Source organism: Kogia breviceps, chromosome 9 (assembly GCF_026419965.1).
Source record: "Kogia breviceps isolate mKogBre1 chromosome 9, mKogBre1 haplotype 1, whole genome shotgun sequence".
NCBI classification, from domain to species: Eukaryota; Metazoa; Chordata; class Mammalia; order Artiodactyla; family Physeteridae; genus Kogia; species Kogia breviceps.
In genome coordinates, this window is record NC_081318.1 from 25,575,321 (window position 1) to 25,597,445 (window position 22,125).

Below are 22,125 nucleotides of genomic sequence, written 5' to 3' on the forward strand. Positions count from 1 at the left end.
ATAAGATTGTGAGATTAGGGAATTTTCCAACAGGTCTGAATTTGGAGCCCTGGTTAGTCTTTGCTAACCTCAGGGCCTGGGACTGGGAATGGAGACATTGAATGGGCGTGGTTTGAACAGGCTGCAGTATTAAGTTTAAGTGCCAAGGAACATTTACCAGGTTCTCTGGTAGAAGCGTTTCCATCCTTGGACCTCTAGTCTGATTAAAAACTAAAGTTGTAAGAAAGGAAAGCACAAAGTCCTCAAGAGATTCTCGAGGAGGGATAATGAGATTTCCTCCTACATCTACCCTTTGGTTCCAAACCCAGGTCTTCTAGTTATAAGGAATACAGCGCCTCTTAAATCCTGGTTGGTTCAGAGTATACACTGCACCTTGAGGGATCACATCCAATCCTCAAGCTAGCATTTCAAATGTATTTTAAGAAGGCATTCCAATATTCTATTAGGCTGGAAGTTTCTGGGACATATGGTAGCACCAGTGGATTCTCTCTCGTTATGTGCCCACTGTTGAACGTAAAGTGGGTTCCTCAGTCCAAGGCAAACTTATGTAAGATCAAATGTCATTAATCAGAAACTCTGTGAGCCCTGGGATAGTGGTGATGGCTGAGGCACTGAGGGCAGAGAAGATAAACCCCTTGTACCACTTCAGATCCAATTTTGACCCACATTAGATTCAATCTGTCCTGTCAGTTGGTGGTCACTCACAATTTCTGGGAAAAGAAAAGAAAAAGAAAAGAAAAGAAAGACTTACGAAAGGAACTGTAGCAGGGTAGGATATTATACCTGCAGCTGCAGTCTTTCCTGAGGAATTGATATTGATCATCTTCCTTCTCTACCAGTCATTGTAAGTTCCCCTCATTTTTCACCAGTCCTCAGCTCTTTATCCCTGAGGAGTCTGAGCCCCTGATTTGCATGCCCTTCGGGAGCTGTTGCAGCGGTTGGCCAGTTATGGTTACCACCAGTTAAAACCAGTTAAAAAAGCACCAGGAAACTCCCCAGGGAATCAATTCCTGAGTTCTATACTCCAGACAGGAAGCAAGTCTGCCACCTCGTGAAAATCAGGGACAATTACTACTACCAGTAATTCTGTTCTTCCTCTTCTGGTCTGCTGGCGTAATAAACCCACTGTAATGGAAATCATGCTCTCTCTTTAAAGTGAATTTCGATTTCTCTGCTCTTTTCTATTGTGGTATGATTTTATAATCTAGCTATGAGAAGATAATTGTATTTCCTTTATTTCCAACTATTTAAGAAGTGCCCTGCTGTCACCCCTATGTACAGACTATAGTTCAGTATCACTGCAGATGTGTATGTATGAAAAAGAGCTGGCAGGAGATAATTCTGGAGAAGGAATTAGAGAATACTTTGTGACAGAGTTTAGAGTTTATTCAGTAGGCAATGGGGTGTCTTTGAAAGATTTTTAAGCAAGGAAGGGATAAGTCCAGATACGAGACTTTGAAAGCTAATTACCATGGCTTGGAGGCTTGAGGCTGGAGGAAATAATCAAGAGGACCTCAGTGGTACAGCTGAAGGCCTGAATGAAGGACGACAGTGACTGGATAAAGGAGGAGAGGGTAGATTTGAGACATGTATTCTGGGAAAAATGATCAACATTCATAACTAATCAGTTATGGGGTCTAAAAAGGAGGGACAGTTCTAACTGAATTGGACTTCCTCCTTGGGTTAGGTACTGTCTAGTCTTATGTCAGCTTCTTTTGCTTGTCACTCAGTAAGCACAAAAAAGACTCAAGAGAAGTGCCAGGACTCCAAAGAAATGAGAAACCTGGCTTTACAAAATAGGACATGGAAGGATGTTACTGGCAAGTATCTGCTGAGGTAAAAGATATAATAAAGAGAAGCATCCAAAAAAGGTGCAAAAGTCACACATTTTCTAAGGCTTTAGCTAAAAAAGGTTTCATGGCTTTTTAATAGACTCCCCATGTCTTAAGTATAAAACCTTCAGCTACTGTTGGTAAGGAGCATTTTTGAGGATGATTTTTTAAATGTGTCATAATTCCTAACCCTACCCCCATCACTAGCACTAAAGAGGGCAGTATGTTAAACATAATAAAATAAATACAAGTTTATAAATATACAAAAATAATAAAATATATATATAAAAGCTAAGAGATAAGCAAGCTAACTGTAACCAGCAGAGCAAAGAAGAAATTGCTGGGTTGAGAATGAGTCATCATTCCAGGCGCAGGATTTGTCAGGACCAAGGATGTGAGTGTTTGCTGTGGGCAGGATATGGACCACACAAAAGAGAAAGCCAGCGTGAGGCTGCCCTGAGACAAGCTGTTATATTTGAGGGGCTTGAAAGACTCCTGTGTTTAGAAGAAAGGAGGTAGCTGGAACTCAGTGTGTGAATTAAGTGTATGAATTCATCAAAGCAATCCAAATGAATGAAATCCTTCACGAAGAGCCTGTAAATAACATATTGGAGAGCACTGACAATAAAGTGGTAATAGAAGGTGGCTTCGGTAGGGTTAGGAGGACAACAAAAACCTCACTCTAAGGGGAACGTTAACAATGACACAGCTGTCTATGCTTACTGCCCTACTTTTTCTCTTCACAGACAAGCATATCTTGAAAGAGCTGCCTGCGGTTACTACTCCTATTAATTTATCTATAAATCTCTCCTTGATTCACTCTGATCAGACTTTCCTCTGCACCGCTCCACTGAAAGAGCACCGATGAAGGCCATTAATGAAGGTGACCAATAATATGGGTGTTGCCAAATCCAGGGGTTCCTTTTCCGCCCTCTCTTATGTGAACTCTCATTGACCTTCAACACAGCTGACTGCTGCTTTCCTCTCTTGGCTTCTATGATCCCACATTCTTCTGTTTCTTTCTCCTATCTTGCTGGCTGTTCCTTCTCAGTCATCATATCCAAATCTTAATTTTGGTTTGTTTGTGTTCCATCTGCCATACACAATCTTTTCCTCCAGAGTCTTCCCGACTTGGCTTAACATCCAGCCAATAACCACCCAGTTGTTCAAGCCAAAAGTCAAGAAGTAATTTTGATTATATTCTTCCCCACTCTATGTCACCCAACAGATCCCACATTAAGTTCTGAGGCTTCTATATTTGACATATATCATAAGGTCCTCCACTATTCACCATCTCAAGTACTATCCTCCTCGTCCAAAACCCCCCACAGTATCTTCGATGGATGACTTCAACAGACTTTTGCATACTTTCATGCCTTCCACAAGCAGTTCCCTGCAAGGCAATTTCCCATCACTCACTGTACAATGCACACAGCTTATAAATCATCACATCACATAGACCTTTTCTGACCACTCTGTCAGGAGTGGCCACCCACTTTTGTTACTCTGTATAGCCACTGTATTTTTTGTTTATTAGTAGTATTTTTTCTTTTGCTTATGTACTCTCTCCACCCAGGGTAACTTATAAAAAAGCAGTTATGGCAATAACCTATAACAGAGGAGAATGTAAAAAAAGAATATATATATATATATATATATATATAAATTTATATACATATACATTTTAAACTGAATCACTTTGCTGTACACTGGAAACTAACATAACATTGTAAATCAACAATATTTCAAGAGAAATTTTTTAAAAAGCAATTATATTGTGTTGCCACTGACTAGAACAATGTGTGAAACACAGTAAATACCCAATAAATATATGTTGAATAAATGAAAGATGGATAAATAATAGGAAAAAAAGGTAGCTTGTAGAGGATTAATGGCTATGTCAGAAATATTAATATTTCAAGACTTCATATTTGAAAAGGAGAAAAGAAAACAATAATGTGGAAATTTAAGGAGGCAAGGTAAAGAAAGCTTTGTTGGTTTTTAAGATTAACAAAGAAATAAATGTGTGTGAAGTTTACAGAGATGGCACCAATGAAGCAAGAGATTAAAGACAATAAAAAATAAACAATGAAACATGATCCTAAGATAACCAGGAACTACTGGATCAGAGCTGCTGATTCTTTTATTATTTTTTACATTTATTGAATGATTTATTTTTAATTTTTTTTATTTCTTAGTTTTTTTAAATTTAACATCTTTATTGGGTATAACTGCTTTACAATGTTATGTTAGTTTCTGCTATATAACAAAGTGAATCGCTATATGTATACATATATCCCCATATTCCCTTCCTCTTGGGTCTCCCTCCCACCCTCCCTATCCCACCCCTCGAGGTGGTCACAAAGCACCAAGCTGATCCCCCTATGCTATGCAGCTGCTTCCCACTAGCTACCTATTTTATATTTGGTAGTGTATATATGTCAGTGCTACTCTCTCACTTCGTCCCAGATTACCCTTACCCCTCCCTGTGTCCTCAAGTCCATTCTCTACATCTGTGTCATTATTCCAGTCCTGCCCCTAGGTTCATCAGAACCTTTTTAAAAAAATTTTAGATTCCATATATATGTGTTAGCATACAGTATTTGTTTTTTCTCTTTCTGACTTACTTCACTCTGTATGACAGACTCTGGGTCCATCCACCTCACTACAAATAACTCAATTTTGTTTCTTTTTATGGCTGAGTAATATTCCATTGTATATATGTGCCACATCTTCTTTATCCATTCATCTGTTCATGGACACTTAGGTTGCTTCCAAGTCCTGGCTACTGTAAATAGGGCTGCAGCGAACATTGTGGTACATGACTATTTTGACTTATGGTTTTCTTAGGGTCTATGCCCAGTAGTGAGATTGCTAGGTCATATGGTAGTTGTATTTTCAGTTTTTTAAGGAACTTCCATAATGTTCTCCATAGTGGCTGAATCAATTTACATTCCCACCAACAGTGCAAGAGGGTTCCCTGTTCTCCACACCCTCTCCAGCATTTACTGTTTGTAGATTTTTTGATGATGGCCATTCTAACCAGTGTGAGGTGATACCTCATTGTAGTTTTGATTTGCATTTCTCTAATGATTAGCAGTGTTGAGCATCCTTTAATATTTTTGTTGGCAATCTGTATATCTTCTTTGAAGAAATGTCTATTTAGGTCTTCTGCCCACTTTTGGATTGGTTTGTTTTTTTGATATTGATCTGCATGAGCTGCTTGTAAATTTTGGAGATTAATCCTTTGTCAGTTGCTTCATTTGCAAATATTTTCTACCATTTTGAGGGTTGTCTTTTCATCTTCTTTATGGCTTCCCTTGCTGTGCAAAAGCTTTTAAGTTTTATTAGGTTCCAGTTGTTTAATTTTGGTTTTATTTCCATTTGTCTAGAAGGTGTGTCCAAAAGGATCTTGCTGTGATTTATGTCACAGAGTGTTCTGCCTAAGTTTCCCTCTGAGTTTTACAGTGTCTGGCCTAACATTTTGGTCTTTAATCCATTTGGAGTTTGTTTTTGTGTATGGTGATAGGAAGTGTTCTAATTTCATACTTTTACATGTAGCTGTCCAGTTTTCTCAGCACCAATTATTGAAGAGGCTGTCTTTTCTCCATTGTATATTCTTGCCTCCTTTATCAAAGATAAGGTGGCCAAATGTGTGTGGGTTTATCTCTGGACTTTCTATCCTGTTCCATTGATCTATATTTCTGTTTTTGTGCCAGTACCATACTCTAGCTTGATTACTAGCAAAAGAGCTAGAGCTTGTGCTAGAGATTGATTACTCTAGCTTTGTAGTATACTCTGAAATCAGGGGGCCAGATTCTTTCAGCTCCATTTTTCTTTTTCAAGATTACTTTGGCTATTCGTGGTCTTTTGTGTTTCCATACAAATTGTGACATTTTTTGTTCTACTTCTGTAAAAAAATGCCATTGGTAGTTTGATAGGGATTGCATTGAATCTGTAGATTGCTTTGGGTAGTATAGTTATTTTCAAAATGTTGTTTCTTCCAATCCAAGAACATGGTATATCTCTCCATCTGTTTGTATCATCTTTAATTTCTTTCATCAATGTCTTACAGTTTTCAGCATACAGGTCTTTTGGCTCCTTAGGTAGGTTTATTCCTAGGTATTTTATTCTTTTTGTTGCAATGGTAAATGGGAGTGTTTCCTTAATTTCTCTTTCAGATTTTTCATTGTTAGTGTATAGGAATGCAAGAGATTTCTGTGGGAGTGTTTCCTTAATTTCTCTTTCAGATTTTTCATTGTTAGTGTATAGGAATGCAAGAGATTTCTGTGCATTAATTTTGCATGCTGCTACTTTACCAAATTTATTGATTAGCTCTAGTAGTTTTCTGGTGGCATCTTTAGGATTCTCTATGTATAGTATCATGTCAACTGCAAACAATGACAGTTTTACTTCTTCTTCACCGATTTGGATACCTTTTATTTCTTTTCCTTCTCTGATTGCTGTGGCGAAAACTTCCAGAACTATTTTGAATAATAGTGGCGAGAGTGGGAACCTTGTCTTGTTCCTGATCTTAGAGGAAATGGTTTCAGTTTTTCACCATTGAGAAGATATTGGCTGTGTGTTTATCAAATACGGCCTTTATTATGTTGAGGTAAGTTCCCTCTGTGCCTATTTTCTAGAGAGTTTTTATCATAAATGGGTGTTGAATTTTGTCGAATATTTTCTGTTTCTATTGAGATGATCATATGGTTTTTATCCTTCAGTTTGTTAATATGGTGTATCACATTGATTGATTTGCATATATTGAAGAGTTCTTGCATTCCTGGGATAAACCCCACTTGATCATGGTGTATGATCTTTTTAATGTGCTTTTGGTTTCTGTTTGCTAGTATTTTGTTGAGGATTTTTGCATCTACGTTCATCAGAGATATTGGCCTGTAGTTTTCTTTTTTTGTGACATCTTCGTCTGGTTTTGGTATCAGGGTGAGGGTGGCCTCATAGAATGAGTTTGGGAGTGTTCCTCCCTCTGCTATATTTTGGAAGAATTTTAGAAGGATAGGTTTTAGCTCTTCTCTAAATGTTCAATGGAGTTCACCTGTGAAGCCATCTGGTCCTGGGCTTTTGTTTGTTGGAAGATTTTTAATCACAGTTTCCATTTCAGTGCTTGTTACTGGTCTGTTTATATATTGTATTTCTTCCTGGTTCAGTCACAGACAATTGTGCTTTTTAAGAATCTGTCCATTTCTCCTATGTTGTCCATTTTATTGGCATAGAGTTGCTTGTAGTAACCTCTCATGATCCTTGTATTTCTGCAGTGTCAGTTGTTACTTCTCCTTTTTCATTTCTAATCCTGTTGATTTGAGTCTTCCTCCTTTTTTCTTGATGAGTCTGGCTAATGGTTTATCAATTTTGTTTATCTTCTCAAAGATCCAGCTTTAAGTTTTATCGATCTTTGCTACTGTGTCCTTCATTTGTTTTTTAATTTATTTCTGATCTAACCTTTATGATTTCTTTCCTTCTGCTAACTTAGGGTTTTTTTGTTCTTTTTTCTCTAATTGCTTTAGGTGTAAATTTAGGTTGTTTTTTGAGATGTTTGTTGAGGCAGGATTGTATTGCTATAAACTTCCCTCTTAGAACTGCTTTTGCTGCATCCCATAGGTTTTTGGTCATCATCATTTCATTGTCATTTGTTTCTAGGTATTTTTTGATTTCCTCTTTGATTTCTTCAGTGATCTCTTGGTTATTTAGTAGTGTATTGTTTAGCCTCCATGTGTTTGTATTTTTTACAGTTTTGTCCCTGTAATTGGTATCTAGTCTATTAGCATTGTGGTTGGAAAAAGATACTTGATACAATTTCAATTTTCTTAATTTAACCAAGGCTTGATTTGTGACCCAAGATATGATCTATCCTGGAGAATGTTCCAAGAGCACTTGAGAAGAAATTGTATTCTGTTATTTTTTGATGGAATGTTCTATAAATATCAATTAAGTCCATCTTGTCTAATGTGTCATTTAAAGCTTGTGTTTCCTTAGTTTCATTTTGGATTATCTGTCCATTGGTGAAAGTGGGATGTTAAAGTCCCCCACTGTTATCGTGCTCCTGTCGATTTCCACTTTTATGGCTGTTAGCATTTGGCTTATGTACTGAGGTGCTCCTGTGTTGGATGCATAATTATTTACAACTGTTATATCTTCTTGGATTGATCCCTTCATCATTATGTAGTATCCTTCTTTGTCTCTTGTAATAGTCTTTATTTTAAAGTTTATTTTGTCTGATATAAAAATTGCTACTCCTGTTTAATTTTGATTTCCATTTGCATGGATTATCTTTTTCCATCCCATCACTTTCAGTCTGTATGTGTCCCTAGGTCAGAAGTGGGTCTTTTGTAGACAGCATATTTACGGGTCTTTTTTTGCATCTGTTCAACCAGTCTGTGTCTTTTGGTTGGAGCATTCAATCCATTTACATTTAAGGTAATTATCGATATGTATGTTCCTATTACCATTTTCTTAATTGTTTGGGGTTTGTTTTTGTAGGTCTTTCCTTCACTTTTGTTTCCTGCCTAGAGAAGTTCCTTTAGCATTTGTTGTAAAGCTGGTTTGGTGGTCCTGAATTCTCTTAGCTTTTGCTTGTCTGTAAAGGTTTTAATTTCTCCATTGAATCTGAATGAGATCCTTGCTGGACAAAGTAATCTTGGTTGTAGGTTTTTCCCTTTCATCACTTTAAATATGTCCTTCCACTCCCTTTTGGCTTCCAGATTTTCTGCTGAAAGATCAGCTGTTAACCTTATGGGGATTCCCTTGTAAATTAACTGTTGCTTTTAATATTTTTTCTTTGTATTTAATTTTTGATAGTTTGAATATGTGTCTTGGCGTTTTTCTCCTTGGATTTATCCTGTATGGGACACTCTGCACTTCCTGGACTTATCTTTTTTTCTTCTTCTGGGACCCCTATAATTAGAATGTTGGTGCATTTAATTTTGTCCCAGAGGTCTCTGAGACTGCCCTCAATTCTTTTCATTCTTTTTTCTTGATTCCTCTCTGCAGTCGTTATTTCCACTATTTTATCTTCCAGGTCACTTATCCGTTCTTCTGCCTCAGTTAATCTGCTATTGATTCCTTCTAGAGAATTTTTAATTACATTTATGGTGCTGTTCATCATTGCTTTTTTCCTCTTTAGTTCTTCTAGATTCTTGTTAAACATTTCTTGTATTTTCTCCATTCTATTTCCAAGATTTTGGATCATTTTTATTATCATTACTCTGAATTGTTTTTCAGGTAGACTGCCTATTTCCTCTTCATTTGTTTGGTCTGGTGGGTTTTTACCTTGCTCCTTCATCTGCTGCATATTTCCCTGTCTTCTCATTTTGTTTAACTTACTTTGTTTGAGGTCTCCTTTTTGCAGGCTGGAGATTCATAGTTCCCGTTGTTTTTGGTGTCTCCCCCAGTGGGTGAGTTTGGTTCAGTGGCTTGTGTAGGCTTCCTGGTGGAGGGGACTGGTGCTTGTGTTCAGGTGCGTGGGGCCAGATCTTGTCTTTCTGGTGGGCAGGGCTGCATCTGGCCGGGTGTTTTAGGGTGTCTGTGAACTTAGTATGATTTTAGGCACCCTCTCTGCTAATGGGTGGGGTTGTGCTCCTATCTTTCTAGTTGTTTGGCATGGGGTGTCCAGCACTGGAGCTTGCTGTTCTTTGAGTGATGCTGGGTCTTAGCGTTGAGATGGAGATCTCTGGGAGAGCTCTCACCGATTGATATTATGTGGGACCATGACATCTCTGGTGGTCCAATGTCCTGAAATCGGCTCCCCCACCTCAGAGGCTCAGGCCTGATACCAGGCTGGAGCACCAAGACCCTGTCAGCCACATGGCTCAGAGGAAAAGGGAGAATAAAAGAAAGAAAAAATAATAATAAATTTTGAAAATTAAAAAAATTAATTAAAATTAAAAATTAAAAAATAAAAAAGTATTAAAATAAAAAATAAAAAAGTTATAATAATAATAAAAAAGAAGAGAGCAACTAAACCAATAAACAAATCCGCCAGTGATAACAAGGGCTAAAAGCTATACTAAGAGAAACAAAAATCAGAAAGAAGTCAGTCGCAGACATCAAACCCCAAGTCTACAGTTTTTCCTATATTCCATCACCTCAATTTTGGGATGATTCATTGTCTATTCAGGTATTCTACAGAGGCAGTGTCCATCAAGCTTACTGTGGGGATTTAATCCACTGCTCCTGAGGTTGCACAGAGAAATTTCCCTTTCTTTTCTTTGTTCTCACAGCTCCTGGGGTTCAGCTTTGCTTTTGGCCCTACCTCTGTGTGTAGGTCATCCTCAGGAACCTATTCTCCACCCTGACAGGAGGGGGTTAAAGTAGCAGCTGATTAGGGTGTTCTGGCTCACTCAGGCTGGAGGGAGGGAGGGGTATGGAATGCAGGGCAATCCTGTGGCGGCAGAGGCAGAGGTGATGTTGTTGCAACAGCCTGAGGTGTGCTGTGTGTTCTCCTGGTCGTGTTGTCCCTGGATCATGGGATCCTAGCAGTGGTGGGCTGCACAGGCTCCCAGGGGGGCAGTGTGGATAGTGACCTGTGCTTGCACACAGGATTCTTGGTGGCTGCAGTAGCAGTGTTAGGGTTTCATACCCGTCTCTGGTGTCCGAGCTGATAGCCATGGTTCACGACCGTCTGTGGAGCTCATTTAGGCTGTGCTCTGCCTTCTGTGGGCAGACAGGGAAGGAATCCCCTCTCCTCATGCACCCAAAACAATGGTCTCTTGCCTCTTAGGCAGGTCCAGACTTTTTCCCGGACTCCCTCCTGGCTAGCCTGGGTGCACTAGCCCCCTTCAGGCTGTGTTCACGCAGCCAGCCCCAGTCCTCTTCCTGGGATCTGACCTCTGAAGCCTGAGCCTCATCTGCAAGCCCCCACCCCACCAGCAGGTGAGTAGACAAGCCTCTCAGGCTGTTGAGTGCTGGTTGGCACCAATCCTCTGTGCAGGAATCTCTCTGCTTTGCCCTCTGCACCCCTGTTTCTGCGCTCTCCTCCGTGGCTCCGAAGCTTCCCCTCTGCCCACCCCCCATCTCCACCAGTGAAGGGGCTTCCTAGTGTGTGGAAACTTTTTCTCCTTCACAGATCCTTCCCAGAGTTGTTGCAGGTCTCATCCCTATTCTTTTGTCTCTGTTTTTTTCTTTTGCCATCCCAAGTATGTGGGGATTTTCTTGCCTTTTGGGAAGTCTGAGGTCTTCTTCCAGTATTCAGTAGGTGTTCTGTAGGAATTGTTCCACACGTAGCTGTATTTTTTATGTATTTGTGGAGAGGAAGGTGATCTCCACGTCTTACTCCTCCACCATCTTGAAGGTCACCCCTCTGATGATTCTTACTGAAGGATTAGCCTCAGAAATGTGAAAATGTGGAAGATTCTGTCCTCCTTCCTCTCTTCCTTCCCACTTCCTTCCTTCCATTTCCCTCTATGACCCTTTCTTTCCTTCCTCCCCTTTTATTCCTTTCATCCCTCCTTTTACAATTGCTGTTTTAGCACATCTATAGTATCAGGTGCTGTGAAATAGATAGGGGATTTAATATGAAAGAAAACAAAAACCGAGATCTGACAACAGATAAGAAGAAAGAGAAATTGCCTTTGTGTCAAGGAAATTAGCAGCAGCATCCCTAATGGATTTATTACAGCTACGCTATTAGTCACAAATAACTAAATGGACTCTGGGTGACTTAAGTAGAAAATGAGTGTTGAAATTGTGGGGGACATCTCACAGACCCTGCAGGACAGCCAGATACAGGTTATGGCATAAACCAAGTGAGGCAGGGCCAAGATAACATCAGAGCCAACATCACTGATGACCGGTTGCCACTTCTGCAACTGGCATCACCTTTAGTCATCTGTTGGTTACTGGACTCCAGCACTCTGAATGTTTGTCACCACAATACTTGACTCTCCACTCCACTGTAGGGACCACAAAAAAATTCTTCACTGACCCTTCCTTTTGCTTCACTCCCTCAAGAATTAAGACAAGGTCATGTAACTGGTTATGCTGAGGTCACATAGAAGTTGAGGGGAAAGGAATATCTACCCTATTTTCAGACTCCATATGTGGCAGTGTATCTGCTTCTTGTCTTCCTTTGGATACCCACACACCTGAGTATGAATTCTGGTCACCCTCAAAGTCAAATATTCACTAGAGTAAGTTCCAAAAGAGGGAAGCTATATGGTATGGAAGTGACTCTGGCTCCCTGGGCTCTCGTTCACACCTCCACCTTGAAAATTGTATAAATCAGCTATACTCTCCAGGCCATCGTTCACTTATCTGGAAAATGTGGCTGTTGTCTTCACATTTGCTAGCCCTTTCCAGTGCCAAGATTCTCCAGGTAGCATCTTAGAGCTAAAGAAATATATCAGTAAACCAAGTCATACCTGTTTGTAGCATTTTATCACTTATGACTCTTCTTAGAAATCCCTTAGGGGTAAGATAAATCAGAATATCTTCACTAGGTATTACAAAGATAGAAGAATACCAATGAGAAATGGTTAAGATCAGACATATATACACCGGTCAGATGAACCGAAGTGAGACTCAGAGAGAAAAGGTGCCAACACTGTGGTTATGTTTATACTCCTGAGAAAGAGAGGGGAAAAAAAACAAAAACAAAACAACAACAACAACAACAAAAATGCCAGGGGAACTAGATTTCCCTCTTAACAAACAGTTCAACAGAAACAGGGAAAATAACACAATATAAAAGGCAGGATATGTCAAGTCAACACAAAAATCAGCTGGAGGTAACTAGCTAAATACAATCCAGGTTTCCATTCCACAGAGATGTCTCCAAGGCCGAGAAGTTCAGGAAAGACTGGTACAGACTACAAATGGTACAGACTCATCTTTGGAACATTATCATCGAAGGCCATTGAGGAAAGCATCAGGAACACTGAAAGTTCAGACATCTAGTATGTTTTTAAAAATAAGTGTTAGGAAAGTACAAGAAGGCAATGCACTAGAATTAGTTTTAGGTCTTTGATGATTTAAATAAATACACTGGAGAAGAAAATTAAGTTAAACTTTAACTTAAAGAAGAAGATGGTTAAAATTGCATTTGTTCATAGAACCTGAGAATGTAACCACTCATTCTGGTCTATAGAGAGTTTAAGTAAATTCAAATTGCATCCCTGATTTTATCTGAGACCTTACTGATATTTCCCAACATGACAGATGCTGATAATCCAGGAAAGAATCTTATTCTCCTTACACCAATTATTTGGGGCAAGGTATTCAGTTCAGAAATTGATAAGTAGTAAAACAGGTTAATGATGTACCAGGCCATGGTCTTTTAGAGAAGCAGCTACCACCTCAGTTTTGTTACAAGATACTTATTTCATTTATAACTTGACAAGATTGCTTTCCTTTATATTCAAAGAGTAAAAAATCTTGTTAAATACAGAGAGATAGGTATTCCAGGCAGTGTGCATTTTGGGGGGCTCTATTTACCCTTATGTCTTTCTTTTCATGATTGGGGAATGGCTAACACATTGCATATTTTTACTCATTAATATTGTCTATGATACCAAATTTTAGCAGCAAGAAAGAAGAAGATTATTTTTTAATAAAGAAGTATTTTATGATTGGACTAAGACAACCAAGCCTTTGGGAAATATCCTGTTATTCAATGAATAGAGAGAGTAAAAATAAAGAGCTAAATGCTTTCATGGCACTTTGACCTTCCTGCTGGGGATCCAAGATGAACATGACCACACATGTCCTTCAATCATTACAGTCCAGTGGAAGAAAGTGGTGAGTTTCCAAATATCTTGAGAAGTAAGTACAACGAAGGGGCTTCCCTCAAGGAAAGTGCCTGTAGTCTAACATGGGAGGGACCCATCACAGTGGAAGAAGTCAACATTATTTTCTTAAAGGAGGTTACTCCTTTAGAGGAACTGGACTTTAACATAGCAATGCAAAAAGGGAAGAGTGTTTATCATGTCACAGTTGGTATTGCACAGCTAATTTCAGGCATCAGCAGCTCTTACAGTTCTGGTTCCTGCCTATCTGTCCAGTCATATATCTTGTCACTCCTCCCCACATGTTCTACACTCCAGTCACTCCTAAGTCACCACACATGCTCACATCTCTTCACTTTTGCATATACGAGTCTCTTAACCTTGAATAACTTCCCCATTGACCTATGACCCTCATAAGGCTATAAGCTCCCTGGGACCAGGATTAGGTATTTCATCAGCACATACTGCCATATCATATATACCACAGGTTCTCGGTAAGAATTTATGGAATACATGAGGAGACGAAAAAGGCAGTGTGGATAGTGGGTAAAGTCAGGAGCTCTGGAGGTGCCCTGCTAAGTTTTGATTCCTGTATTTTCCACTTAATCTCTGGATGATATTGAGCAAGTTATATAAGCCCTCTGTAACTCAGTTTTCAAATTTATGATAAGATTTTCATGAGATTAAAAAAAAAAAAAGGGGGGGGGCTTCCCTGGTGGCGCAGTGGTTGAGAATCCACCTGCCGATGCAGGAGACACGGGTTCGTGCCCTGGTCCGGGAAGATCCCACATGCCGCGGAGCAACTAAGCCCGTGAGCCATGGCCGCTAGGCCTGTGCGTCCGGAGCCTGTGCTCCACAACGGGAGAGGCCACAACAGTGAGAGGCCCGCAAACCGCAAAAAAAAAAAAAAAAAAAAAAAAAAGATTTTCATGAGGTTAAATGAGATAATACATGCAAGTCTTGTAGAACAGCATCTGACACATGCTAATCATAACTGTTAGGTATTTGTAACTAAAAAAAAAAAACAAAAAAAACCTGGATGTATATTTGTGGCAGAGGCAGTCATTACTCTCACATATTACATTGGCTTCTTGAATTTCCCAGTACCTTTATGGTTAGGCAGGGACATAGGATGAGTTCTAACCTATGGGCTGTAACTAAAAAGCTATCATTCGACTCTGCATGCTCTCTGTTGTCCTGCCACAGAGATCACAAGGCTATGTTAAGAAGGAAGAGCCATGAAACTCAAGCAGCCTGAAGGAAGATTCTGTTTTGAGACTTCGGGGTTATCATTGCTGCTGCATAAACTCACCCATCCTGACGAATTCAGGATTACCCTAAAGTCATACCACACAGACGACTGCTTTATATACTAACATAACCTTGGATGAAAACAAGTGAGTAGGCAGAAACAGCAAATCAGCATCATCTACAAAGGCTGGAGGGATAAAATGGTGGCTGGAAAGAGGGGCTGTGTTACGGATAGAGGAAAGGAGGGAAGAGGGAAGAATGCTGTAGATTCAATCTTGGTTCAGGTATTGTTGCGATCAGTAAGGCCTTTTCTAAGATTTCAAAAAGCCTTAAATAATGACCAAAGTGATGTCAGATTCTTTTATTTGGGGGTGGTGGTGCTGTTTTTTCCCTATAAGCAAGATTAAAAAGTCAAAAATTAGAAAAAATAAATATTACTTTCACAACTATATTAAATTAGTAAAGACAAATAAATCAAATGATTGTATTTCTTAAACTTCTTCTGGAAATAGGTAGACTTTTGTGAATGTAGGTGGATCACAAAACTCCTTTGAAAATTGGATAAAAGCTATGGAATTTTTCCATAGGGAAAGATGAAGTTGCCCACATAAACACACAATTTCCAGGGATCTTGGACCCAGAGTTATGTTGTGGGTTTCTCTATCAAATCCTGATTTGAACTATCCAGAAATATATTGAAACAAATTCCCTATTTTAATTGATCAGTTGGGCTACAGTTAATAACAGTATGAGTGTAGATGCACCACAGACACTTAAATTAGTATAAATGTTGTGAAGGGCAACTAGTCAATATTCATCAAATTGAAAAATGGTCACACTCCTTGAGGCAGCAATTTTATGGATAGGAATTATCTCTATAGATACACTTACAAAATTATGCTGTGATATATGTTCAAGGATCTTCACTATAACTTTGTTTGTAATAGCAAAAATACCTGGAAATAATGATCAATGAGAAGAAAATGGTTAAATAAATTATAGTACACTGATACAATATGATACCCTGAAGCCATTAAATAAAATGAAGTTGATGTGTATGTAGTGACATGGGAAGGCAATCTGTTTATTTAAATTAAGAAACAAAACTGTGTATATTAAATGGTCACTAGATAACTTTTTACAAGAATATGTGTATATGTATTCTGAAAGAATATGTAGGACACCACTAAAAGTAGCTACCTTGGTGAACCATATGCCCATGCATGACACATAGGAGCTTTCAATAAATATATTTGCATTTATTTATTATTTACTGTGCTCAGAATTCCCCTGTGCTCAACACATTGTTAAACGCCTTGGGAATACAAAAGAATGAAAGAGAGTCATTACCAGTGACTTTCTTTTTGGCTGTGCTGGGTCTTAATTGCGGCATGCAGACTTCTTAGTTGCAGCATGCAGACCCTTAGTTGTGGCATGCATGCGAGATCTAGTTCCCCAACCAGGGATTGAACCATGGCCCTTGCGTTGGGAGCATGGAGTCATACCCACTGGACCACCAGGGAAGTCCCATTACCATTACTTTAAAAAAATTATTATAGTTGATTTACAAGTGTGTGACATAGTGATTCAATAGTTTTATAAGCTATACACCGTAAAACGTTATTATAAAATATTGACTATATTTACTGTGCTATACATTACAACCCTGTGACGTATTTATTCTATAACTGGTAGTTTGTACTTTTTAATCACCTTCATCTATCTCACTCCTCCCCAATTCCTCTCACCTCTGTCAACCACCAGTTTGTTCTCTATATCTGTGAGTTGGTTTCTGTTTTGTTATATTTGTTCATTTGTTTTGTTTTTTAGATTTCACATACCAGTGAAAACATACAGTATTTGTCTTCCTTTGTCTGACTTATTTCACTAAGTATAATACCCTACAGGTCCACCCATGTTGTCGCAAATGGCAAGATTTCATTCTTCTTTATAGATTAGTAGTATTCCATTGTGTGTATATACCACATCTTCTTTACCCATTCATTCGTTAATGAACACTTAGTTTGTTTCCGTATCTTGGTTGTTGTAAATAGTGCTGCAATGAACATTGACATGCATATATCTTTTCGAAATAATGTTTTTGTTTCCTTTTAATCTTGTCAGTAAGAAAAACATATTTGAAATCATTAGAGAAAATTTTAAAGACAAAATATGAAGAAGTGCAAGTTGAAATGGTAAAAACCGAGTCATAAGTGCTGAAGAGTTTCTTATCAGCTTTGGGAGAAACTGCTCTATCAAACAAGATATTCTCACTTAAGGTAAATATCTCTGCTTGTGTGTGTGTGTGTGTGTGTGTGTGTGTGTGTACTTTGAAAAAAAGAAAACATGTGAATCATACAACTCACACAGGAAGAACTCAGGAAAGTGTAACTTTAATTCAAAGTGCTGTGTGCACACACGTGCGCACATGCACACACACACTCACCCCTTACAGGGATATCACAAAGTTTTACACACACACACACTCACCCATTACAGAGATATCACAAAGTTCTTTCTCATAATTTTGGTTTATTGAGGGTAGAACAAGCACTGAAAACACAACTCATTTATCAAGTGTCAAATGAAAAAACAGCAAATCCAATTAATATACCATGTGGTATTTCTCTAATTGCTTCTAGATGTGTATCCTAAGTCCTTACATGACTCCAACTTCTCAGATACCAGCAAGCTATATTTGGCCATGTTGGCAGCTTTATTAATATAGCTGTTAGTGATGCTAAGAAAGTACACTCATTTTCAACTGAGCCTGACAACATTTGATACATAGGCCATGTTGAAAATTGCACCAGCTGGATCATTTTGAATCCCTACAATAGACAAATCTGTCAAAAACTCGACTACTCTGTGTGTGTACCTCCACAGTCACAGGCGTGACTGACATTTTTTCAGTGATGCTAGGATCGTATCTCTCTGGGAGAGAATACCAATATTTATAGTAGACTTAAAAAATGCTGGTCAAAACATCCTAAAACCTAATAATAAATTTCTGTAAAAATATGCAGTCAGTTAAATTATTGGAAAATCTACAATGAATGGCTATTTCAGTTAAGATAATTTTGTTTCTAAAAACACTTTCTTTTATATTTGAGTATCTAATCATGGTAAACGTGGTACTAACTGTTGTATGTTGTTCTAAAATGATTCCAAAAGTTTCTTAGTAAATGAAATGTTCCAAGCAGCATTGAGGAGGTCAGTTGGCTAGTGCCTATGGACAAAGAATTGAGGAAATACAATGACAGCAGTTTTGGACCGGCATTAGCCTCTAGTCTTCCCAGCCACTGACACAAGATGGGATGCTGTACTCTTGGTAAGATCCCAAAACAAGGTATACATTTGCATACTAAGAGTGGGTAAGGGGGACCTCCTTGGTGGTCCAGTGGTTTAAGACTTTGCCTTCCAATGCAGGGGGTGTGGGTTCGATCCCTGGTCGGGGAAGTAAGATCCCACGTGCCACACAGCGTGGCCAAAATTAATAATAATAATAATAATAATAAGAGGAAATTGAAACTATTTTTAAAAAGTGTGGGTGAGACCTCCCCTTTAGGCTATCAGACCACAGTCTCACCTCTGTAAAATTCCTCTCCATGAGTTCATTTGCTGGACTGATTTCAGTATAAATCTGGCTGGAAGGTGAGGACAGAATAAAAGGTACTTAATCTGACACCTAAGTGATTTGTTGGACTTCTTAACATGATTGAGTTGACAGCTCTTTGTATTTCATCAGTTGCCCAGAAAGTCTGAGGTGGAACTTGTGACAGTTAAACCACTTGCTTCAGGATTGCCTAATTTCTCTATGAATCAAGCCAATTTTACCTCTCCCACCATAAATTCCAAAGTCTTTTATTTCATAGTATTCATTTCTTCTATTTGTCTTAGAAAGTAAATAACTTTGATGTAGGTAATTACATTAAATGGTGTGGGATGTCTCAGAGTTTCTGACAATTTATTGCTCATTGAGGAAAATGTCTATCGTACTTACCAGGAACAGCTGTGCCCAAAAGCGAAATGATTTTTTAAAAAACAAAATATTATGCTACCTAAAACGTGTGGCGCCCAGATGATATTCCTCTCCTAGGATAATGGCAAAGCTCTTCAGGAAGCGTACAGATAAGCTAATCTGTGAACTTCAAATTGCTGATAGTAAGAGCAAAAGTGTGCATTGTAGCTAAACGGGAAGAATCTCTCTGTTCCTGCACCTGGAGATTTCTATTAAGAGGAGTCACCTAAATGTTGCTTATACACAATTTTAAATAGGAATACAAATAACTGGGCTAAGTAGGTCTTCTGCAGGAATAGGTAGGTGATTTAAGATAAAAGGAATTTCATTAAACACAAATTCTTAGTGCCTATCCAGTGGAGGGTAAAACTGACATGATTCAAGGATTAATTAAGCCATTCCTGAAGTTCTTTTTAGTTGCTAAATACAGAAAAAAAGATCAACCTAATCATAGGCAAACAGTCTAAGAAATAGAATTATCTCATGCTAACTCACCTCTCTCACTTAACATCCAGCTACCACCTAGCAGCTGTCAAACATGTGCTTTGAATGATGGATTCTGCTCTTAGAAAAAACTGTATTTTTCCTAAGTAACTGAAAGTATATTAGCTATACCCTGGAAAATTATGGAATTTCTAAAATTTGTATTTACGGGTACTCAAAGCTTTTGAGTGGGTTGAGAGTATCAGGAAGATTCTGGAGCTTGTTCCAAGCTTCACTGAGGTCTGAATTCAGATAATGCTAAGAGGTACTGACAGATACTACAGTCTAAGTCTCTTGTATCACCTTGGGATGGAATGAAACCTCACCTTAAGCTAAACTGGACAAGATAACCCAGAATTTAGAAAAGTATTGAGGGGCAGATATGATACTAATTCCATGAGACAACACAAAATCAGATAATAGTAATAATAAAGTGTATGTATTGAGTGCTACATATTTGAAATTTCATATGCATCAATCTCATTGATCCTGATAACACGCCTGGGATTATATGATATTTTAATTATCATCATCATTATTATTATTTCATTCATTTTATTACTGAGGAAACTGAGACTTTATACAAATTAAGAAAATTGCCTAACGTCACTCTGCATTTAAATGGCAGTGCCCAGGCTCTTAACAACTGTGCTTCACTGAGCTATCCATCTGCTCAAAGGAACTTTACTAAGGGGCAAAAGATATCAAGAATCTGACTGAAAATGTCTGTAGCAGGGTCTGCTGCAGAGAGACTAAGTTGCTGAGAACTATCAATAGTAGAATTCTTTTGATGGGAGCAATTGTTACTATGAAGCCTCAAAAAGCATTACTTAGAGATGATGCTAGTTACAAAGCCCTTAAACATTTGCTACTCTAAGTGCGGTCTTCAGACAGCATCTCCAACGCTTGTTATGTACACTCTCAGGGCCCACCCCAATCCCGCTGAATCTGCATGATAACAGATCTTATGACTCTGAATAAGATCTCCAGATAATTCACATATAGATTAAAGTTTGAGAAGCACTGCCAATATCACCCAAAAAGTACGGCAGGGCATCACCCAAGCTAGAATGTTACAGCTTTATTTTCAATTTAACAAGATGAACTGGGGGTAGGAATTGCATATATGGGAATTTACTATTTATAGAAAGGTGATTATACTGGTATTAAGATAGGACATTCAATTTTGGGACAAGGCAGATGGTGTTACCCTCTATGACAGGAGTTTATAAGACTGCTTGCGTACCACATGTGTGGAATTTAGCTGCCAATCCATGAGGTTCAATTCTGCCTGTTGAAAAGCTTCTCAGAGGAAGTTGATACCACAGTGCCATTTGAACGCAGCTTAGAGTTAATATTAATGTACATCTCCATATGTCATCATGGAGCAGCCATCCTAAAAGGTAATCTGAATGGAATGTGGAATGAATAATCTTGTAATAACTAATGCAAACTGAAAGTTGATAGTCCCCATGGAATCTAAAGAAATGAAAAGCTAGAAAGTAGAATCTGTCAATGTCTCTTCAGCACCATCCAGAGGAGGAGGCCTCATCACCAGTTACCAGAAATATTCCCTCCATTGGACAACTCTGTCTATTAAGAACAGACAACGTCTCACCAAATCTCCACTACTAGGATACTACCCACAAACCTTCTTGTTATAGTCAACTATACCAGTGCTTATCAAACTATATGTGGGGAAGGACCAGCCTTTTTTCTCTCCATTCTATTTTGGAACAATAAATACAATAAAAAAATAAATTATAGACAATGAAATAAAATAGCATAAAACACAATAAGTTCATTTAAAAATTATCATTAGACTTAATGATCCTCACTGCGGATGAGCAAGAAAAAACTGTGGACCACATTTTGAGGGACACTTTTTCACACAACCCCAGATTATTCTTCCTCATCCTTTAAGGATTTTACCTCCTGGTTCTCTATTATTTTCTCCAAAATTGCTCCTGCCATGACAATTTTAATATCCATGTAGGTGATTTTTCCAATAACCTTGGCTCTTAGGTATTTGACCTATAATAATAATAATCTTGTTCTTGACTCTTCCTGAGACTTCCAAGTCTGTGAAGATATTCTAAAATTTGTCATTACCAGTATCTGTAATTATCTCATTCTCTGACCACTGGGAAAATCCCAGGCAAACAGGATAAGGTGATCATCCTTCCTCACTGCCACATGTAGCTCATCCATGGTGAGGTCAGAGTAAAAATTGAGAGTAGCCATTCACACACTTTTGTAACAATTTGACAGGCTTGTTTTAAATATCCATTAAATCTAATAATAATAAAAAATGAACTTATGTTTATACTCTTTTCCATATTATTCCCTCTAGTACCTTGAATAAAATAATTTTTCAACCTGACAAGTATCTACAATTCATTAGTTCTACCATCTTCTGAAATTTCAATTAAATTTTATTTTTATTATGAAATATAGAGAATCAATGTCTCAATTTTAAAAATGAAACAGTTGTATTTTTAATTGAAATGAATCCCTTGATCAGTCTTGAGATAATTCTATCATTACAAAACTGAAACTTCCCACGCCATGCTACATTCTCCATTTATTTAAGCTTTACTAATCTCCAATATACTACATATTTACTTAATTATTTTTTGATGGACTCTCTTAATCCACTGCAATGTAACATCAATGAAGGCGGGTATCTTTGTGTTTTGTCCACTGTTGTATATGCAGCACCTAGAATTGAGTGCCTGACACATAAGAGACCTTCAATAATATTTGATCTTTCATTTATCCATTTACTTAAACAAGT